At 35.8% G+C, this 7,879-nt stretch overlaps 1 long non-coding RNA gene across 1 annotated transcript in view; it reads left to right on the top strand.

The window, feature by feature from the left end:
* Window positions 1-4,774, top strand: part of LOC106962652 (uncharacterized) — a 13,592-nt gene extending 8,818 nt beyond the window's left edge. Inside the window, exon 3 of the long non-coding RNA XR_001428024.1 lies at window positions 3,761-4,774. This is a non-coding gene — a long non-coding RNA (uncharacterized LOC106962652). The remainder of the gene's footprint in view (window positions 1-3,760) is intronic.
* The last annotated feature ends 3,105 nt before the right edge of the window (window positions 4,775-7,879 follow it).

Genomic DNA, 7,879 nt, shown 5'->3' with positions numbered 1-7,879 from the left:
GTATATTGTTTTCAATCAGGCAACCACTTTCCTGATGTAAAATAGAAAGTTCAAATTATTAGTTATCAAAAGGAGTTTGATACGCCCCAAGGCAGATTGAAGTTGGCATATGGCTGCATAACAGGCCCTTTTCATACATGAAAAGTAAGAAAGAAATAAACAAAAATACAAAAGAACAAAACATTCAATGATGCTCTGACATTATGCTGCAGCTCTCAAACAGTAGGTTTCTACAATTTGTTTTTGTTACCATCCTTACTATCCAGCTCTATTGAGATAAAACCTCCAATCCAGCCTTGCTTGTCACAGTTTCAGTCATTTAATACATTTTGCATTAACTATAAATAGTTCTTCGCAATCCAGTTGTTTAGTCCGCACCAGATTCACGCCTGCACAAAACGTGTGAACCAACGGGGTAAACGTATGTTTAACCGTACTCATTTTGTTTCAATTTCTTTTTTCAAAAGCGATTCAGCGCAAATTATTTGGCACAATAAATTTGATCTTTCAAAATTTTCACAAGAAAAGTGCCACACTTTTAAGTTTTGAGTGCCCAGTGTTTTTGAGATACTGGTGACGGCTTTACTTTATAACTGGCTATCATAAACACACTGCATGCATCCACATCAAATTGGATATCACACCGAGAACTAATTTCTTCCTCCTTGCGTTTCCCCAGTCTGTATTGAGTATGTTTCAAACACTGATTCATCTCTATTGCCATTATTTCCGCTCCCGTGCATCTCTCTCAGACCTCTGCAATCACTCTCAGTCTTTCTCTCCTGCTCATGTTTAATAAGTCCACCAAGAGCCGGTCTCTGCAGGGGACTGTGAATTATTGATGCTAGGCCCATAAAGAATGGGAGAGAAACAGCAGGAAGGATAATGGTAACACTGGGAGAAAGGGAAGAGAACATTTCTCTAAAATGGGTAATGATAATTAACATATTATGGGATGAGAAAAGAAAATGAAAGAGAGGAGGAAAAAATGACTAGAGATGGGAAAATGAATTCAACATGTGGTATAAAAGATGAACAAGGAAGGTCAACTTGTATTAAACTAATGTCCAGACTGGAGTTAGCAGTGAAACTACCTGTATCACACAACCTTATGATTTTCAGATATGCTTACTTTTTTTTTCAGCTATTGAAAGCTTATGACCTATTTAACAGGAGTAAGAAAATTATAAAGAATAACAAATTGTAGCAAATTTTTAAAATAAAATGTCCAATAGAGCTATTATTGTGAAGACCAAGATCAGTGTTTAACCCTGAAGATGTCACATTGTCATGAAATTGTATTTTGAAAGAAGACTAAAATTTGCAAACATTCAGTTAAAGAGCATTTCACATTTAAGAGAGAACAAGTCCCAATACATTCTTTGACACATCATTCCTCCTGACCCTGACAACAATTTCTCATATTTTTTGTGTGTGTGTTATTTGAGAGAATAGTTTATTATGGATTCACCAGTCCATGTGTAAATTCCTAGGTTTATTACTTGTTAGCATCAACCTGTCACAACTTAATGTATTTAGAGTGATCTAGATAGCTAGCTAACCCCTCCCCTCATGCTGTAGCACATATTTGTGCAGCTTTCTTCAAAGATGAAGTTGAGTTGGTGATTTTACATATTAACAAACAGTATAAAATGTCTTGCCTATACAATTTGAAAGTGTCTTCAAGCAAGATAACGTCAAAGTGACAGTAAAACTATCATGAGAATGTCGGCAATTAACAGCTATAATCAATAATTGTTAATTGCTACATGTAAACATAGCACCACAATGGGTACTTTTCATCTGGAAATGACATCATTATAAGAGTCATAACCAAAGGCAACGAGGAAAAATCACTGATTTGCCCTCAACACTTACTGTACTGTTTTTACGGAACAAATTCTCAAGTAATTAAAAATCAAAATAGTATTATGTGTACATAATAGAAAAACAGCCCTCATACGCGTCAACGTGAGTCAGCAGTGGGAGCAAACAGAATCAATAGCCAAAGGCGAATAACTGATCGAAGCACCAGGCAGGGACAGAATGAGGTGTTAGGGCAGCTACTGAGCTGGAAACGAACTCGGTGCGTGGGAAGAAATGTCTGATATCAGGTTTTTGGCTGGAGGCCACAGAAAAACTAAAGTTACAGCAGGTGCTGCCACTTTACCTAATCAGGCTGCTTATTGTATGTGAGGTTTTCAACAGCAGCTGTCATGCTTAGGAGAAAAATGCCTGTAATGTGGTCCATTTTTGTGGTCAACAAAATGGAAAGCAATAGCTCATAAACAGCTGAACGTATTCTACATTATATCCAATTAACAAAAGTGCAGTTATAGAATTTGTTTAATCATATTTAATATACAGTTCCAAAAGTGCCACAACTAACAGATTTATCCATGTTAGAAAACTGATTTTGCTTCTATATCAGCACACAGTCAAAAATAAAAAAACATGAAGTGGTTCACAGTACTATCATATCAGTAGCGCCTGCACCCAAGACCTCCGGGATCTGCTGGACACAAACGTTCTGTAATGTAACTTATTGCCTTTTAAAGTCTTTAAAATTGACAAAGAGGGAACAAATATGATGAAAGCAGAAGGGGCTCAGAACAGAACCTAGGGGGACACCAAATGGCTGTGTACTTTTAAGCAGCCATACGTAATTATGGATTAACAGAAGTATGAATATAACCACTTCAAATAATCTGCTTATAATCCAATGTTAGTAGGAAATGTTTTTCCTTTGATTCCACTAAATATCTACCAACAAGAGGTACTTTTATAAGACAGGCTGACCCAAATGACAACCAGAACCATGTTTAGTGGAAACTGAGTGTAATTTTCAACCCTCCAAAAACAACACATCATTTAATTATGACATTTTAAAAATATAGGTAGATATTCTGACTTATTCTTGTGCAGGGTATCAATGAATATAGGTACCAGCCCTCTGGCAAGTATCGACAGTGAATGTACAGAGCATTGCTTATCGCTGCATTTCATCAGAACACTTTACTATCAAGAGAAATAACTCATGTTAAACTCATGGATACAAAATAATTTGCTTCCAGATGGACGTAGGCTGATTATAAAATGGTAATGTGTGGATAAGAATTGGCAAAACTGACACAGATTACCGTCAGCAGGTTAATAACGCATTAAACTATTCTCACAGATCTTACCTATTTTAGATAGATGTTTATCATAAATTTAAAGTTTAACCTCTCGTAAGAGAAACCCCTCGCCAGCAGTTTGTTGTTTTTACTACCACACCAGCAGCGCGTTGGAGAAATCACTAAAGTTTAATCATTCATTCTTACTTATTTAAAACGCCTCCATTCTTTATTTTTGCTCAGTTTCAAGGGAATTATATAAATATGTATGGCAGACTCCAGGAGCCGTGATGAAGGTTTGTGCCTTTAATATTGTCTCGTTTTATTCTGCCAGTTTTATTCTGCCCGAGGTGCAGAGCAACAGGAGACTTTCCCGTTCAAATTCTGGTCATATTGGCACAGATGCCCAGGATTGTGCAAAATGTCAGATATTTCCGGTCTCCAGGCTCCAAAAACACAAACGATTGACTTTAATGCTGAGGAGGAAACCCCTCTGGTCCTAATTAAACTGACTCGTGACGTTTCTGTAGAGAATGTGCAGATGTGAAGTTTGACTGGTGATCACTGTGACTTTTCTGTTAACTTTTTCAAACAGGGCTCCTTTTTTTATTATTAAAATGAGCTTTATTTATTTATTTTTGCAGTCACAATGCCTCCTATGAGACCGTGAAGCAGCTTCAATACGTTGAAGAAACCAGATTAATTAAGAAACCAGAGAGCGGAGTCCTTCCACTGTATTTACAGATGCATTTTAAAACTGCACCAAAGTAATCCTTTATTAGTCACACTGCTTTTGCTCTAATCACCCAGATTTATAAACACCGAAACTAAGTAGTGTTTTGCTTCTTTTTTTAATAAGTGTGCCACTTAATTAAAGCCGCTCATGGATGTCAAGAAGTAACTATATGAATCAGAGGAAACTTTATGGGACACTTCTAATTTAGAGAAAATCTACATAAACTGTAAGTGTCTGTAGAAATGTATCGTTTAAATTTTTATACCTGTATGTTGTACTGTACACTTTGTCTTTCTGCTTGTTTGTCAGCTGCTTCAAATGTAATTCTAATCACAATTCATTTATGTGTTGTGTGTGATGTTCATGTAGCTGAAATCTGATTTTTGATTATGCTAATATCTGCACAGATGAGCCTATTTGCATGGCCTTTAAGAGTCTGACTTTATTTGCACTAATTCTGAATACTCAAACAGTATATCATTACATCAGCCATGTGGAGCTCATCCCGCTCATCCTGCCTGCTCCGCATTTTGTCTAAAATTAGTGCCACTCTTTGGATGGTGGATGTTTTTTTTTTTTTTGTTTTTTTTTTAAGAAGTTAATACTCTGAAGATGAAACTGCTTTTTTCTCCTTTTTTGTCGACATCAAATAATTCACATCTGGGAATGATATAATGAGAGGAGGAGAGAAGAAATTCATGTGTAAGCCTGGAGCATGGGAAGTATAGAAATGCATAGAGTGCATCTTAGGGTGTTAATCAACATGGGAGCTCAAGGGAACCAAAATGTTTAATCTTTTTATCATCACAGTGCAAAAAAAAATGTAAAAGAAGGCTTCCTGTAGCATGTAAGGCATGCCATATAGGTTGATTTCTGCTAACAAGCTGTACAAAGATTTAAAATTGTGCAATTTTTTTGTGTATTTCATTGTAAGTTTCTAAAGTTTAGAACAGACAAGACTCAGATGCACGCATCAAAACACTAACTACACACAATGATAGATATGTAGACAGATAGATCCTTAATATGGAATGAGGTATAAGCTAATATCCATATACTAAGGATATGCTAATATACATATTCTTAATTTATACCAAACTGTTTTTTCTCCAGTTGCGATAAGCTAAAAGCTGTGGTTAAAGGATTTCAAAATTTTACACTTTGTTTTTTGCACAGTTTTTACAAAAACTGTTCGTACCGTACATATGGTTTGTGGAAAAAAATGCCAAAATAAACTTAAGGTGAAACTGTTTAAAAACTGGACTAGGTAAGCTGCAAACAGCTTGTTTTTGTTCGGTTTAGGAGCTGATAGCCTAACTCGTTGGCTAACATTAGCATGCTAGCTCCAGGCATCACTCTGTGATGAGCAAAATGAAGAAGGAGGGGCGCGAAGGAGAGACATTGAGGGGGGCTAGTGTATCGTTAGAGTGCGGGGGAGGGAATGGGTTCTGGGGAGGTGAAAAGGGGGGAGAATTGTTCAAGAACAGCAGATGATTTAATTTTTAAATGTAAATAGAGTTAAGCCCTCGCCTCTTTCTTAAGATTATTGTGCTGTGAAAACTCTCGTTGCCCCAACTAGAATAATGCGCATCTTAGCAGAGGTAAATGGAGTCAAAAAAACTGCGGCCTTTTTATTTTCCCCTCCATCCAGAATGACTCCCAGTGGAAATCTGCACCTGCTTGCTGCACTCAGGTCCAGGTACAGGGCTGTGCTAATGTGCTCCCCTGACATTGAACTCAGTCTCACTTGGGATGAAAATTTGTTGAGGAGCTATGCAGAGAGAGAGAGAAAAAAACCTGGTTAAAAGTTTCACATATTTTGTAATCCTCTATGGATGTACAGAAATCGTGTAATTTCCAATAGTTACTGCAGACTTTTGGGGACTTGAACAGTTCTGGTCATGACTGCAGTAGGAGCTGAGAAAAGTTTGTTTACAAGCCGAGCAAGAGGACAGGAAGGAGAAGGTTCCTTTAATATCGTATGTATGTACTTTAATATATTAAAACTTTCCTTTGATTTCCTTTGATTTAAGCTGCATTCAGGCGCATGCTTTTGCACATACATTTTTATTTTGATTGTAGCATAGTATGTTTGGGAGCAGACTTTCTAACTAATACAGTTAATCTCTGTGGGGCTGACAGGATTCTGTGCTGCTGCATGTCTTCATATATGCAGTGAAGTTATTCTGTGTCCTAGTTTTCATGTTTCCAGGATAGAATGAGATCTTCATTCATTATTAAATGGATTGCAATCATTAGCTGCCTTTCCATTGATTGTAAAGTTGCTCATATTGGAATTACAGAAATAAATTTGTTTAATAGAAATATGTCAATTTTGAAAAAAAAAAAAAAAAAACTATGATTTTCGATTGCTTGTTTTTGTGGTAGGATGAGGTGTTTTTTGTTTTTCGGCTGATTGGAAATTAGCGTATTTTGCACACCTACAATGGAAACGATTTGTTTGTGTGACGAGTCATGTGATCAACAACAGGATGTTGCTACTGGTGGAAACCAATAGGAACATTTTACAACATTAGAAATATGTCAAAAGATGCTAATAAATAATTCAGTTCCTTTTGTAAAATAAGAAAATAAACATGTTACTGCCTAAAACACAATGACAAAGGATTCCGTTATTGGATTTGAGGTTAACACTACAAAACTGCCAATTGACTCCCCTTGACCCCCTGAGTCTGTTTACTCTAGTTAACAATTTAATCGGTTGCTAAATTAGTTGACATTGATGTCAATAATCGATTCATCATGACTATTAAGCAGATTAATTGTTTCAACCTTACATATTCAACCTTTCCTATGAAAGTTGCTTTAAGTGAGATGATGCTATCATGTGGCGTTAGACATTTTTCATCCATATTTATCAATAACATTACATTTTCTTTTTTAAATAATGTACTAGAGGAAATTTTAAGTATTTAATTTGTTACAATTCGTGAAGAACATTCTAATATAGCTATAAATCATAGAAATGTGTGGATGTGCAGTTTGCTTCATCGTTTAGGGTCTACAGCTGCAAAAAGCTGCTGCCAAACAGTAAATTAAATGATTTAATGGAGCTTGATAATGCTCAGATGACCTCACTGCTCTAAAATCAGAGACTGTTTAGTTCATCGACTGTGGAAAACCGAGAGTAGCATATCCTCCAAAAATTAAAAACTGACAAGTTAGTATTCAGATGGCCAAGATATAAGATTTTAATTTATTTATAATGTATCTTGTTTCAGTTTCAAAGCTCAGCCATGTTTTTTTCATTTATAATGCTCTGTTCTAATTATTAAAACCATTTTTTAAAATCTGATTTAAATTTGAGGCTGTCACGTTAAAAATGCGTAATTTATTTAAATCTAGCAAGAACTTGCCAAGTTTCTCTACAGTTTGATGTGGCTTCAGTTTTTTTCTTTATTTGCATATTTATTTATTTGACATTGAGTCTGCCTCCCTGCTTGTTGCTTGCGGCTCAGAGTGAACCTGAAAGAACCGTCTTTGTTGAATGAATTTTAATGCCACAAGATAAGTTTCCCTAAATGGTAAACTGAATTTATATTGTGCATTTCTTTTTTTTTTTTTTTTTTTTTTTTTTTTTTTTTTTTACTGATACTACTGACCACTTACAGCGCTTTCACACCAAAACCACATTTTTAAAAATACACAGAAATTCACACGTACAAAGACTGGCAATTCAGGTCTCAGTGTAACTACATTGGCAAATGTCTCTCACTGAGCCACAGTTATTCAAAGGATGAAAGTCTGTTAGTTTCATATAGCAAGTTAAAAACAAGACGCATAGTTTCATTTTATTATTGGGCCAATTTTCCCAGTGTCTATTATTGAGGTGTCTGTCTCGGTTCTTTTATGTTGTGGATAAGTCAGAGATGCTCACAAGTCTTTTTCTTCCCACAAGTCAGAGTCTGTAATGACTGAAATAAAGGTTTTAAGACCTAAATGACCACATACACCCCCCCCCCCCCACAAAGACATTTTTGTTTTTTTTTTTTTTTACAAAAAAAAA

This window comes from Poecilia latipinna, unplaced genomic scaffold (assembly GCF_001443285.1).
Source record: "Poecilia latipinna isolate Pla-1442-1.1 unplaced genomic scaffold, P_latipinna-1.0 Scaffold1443, whole genome shotgun sequence".
NCBI classification, from domain to species: Eukaryota; Metazoa; Chordata; class Actinopteri; order Cyprinodontiformes; family Poeciliidae; genus Poecilia; species Poecilia latipinna.
Note: the sequence above shows the minus strand (reverse complement) of the source record. Positions and strands in the feature narration are given on the sequence as shown.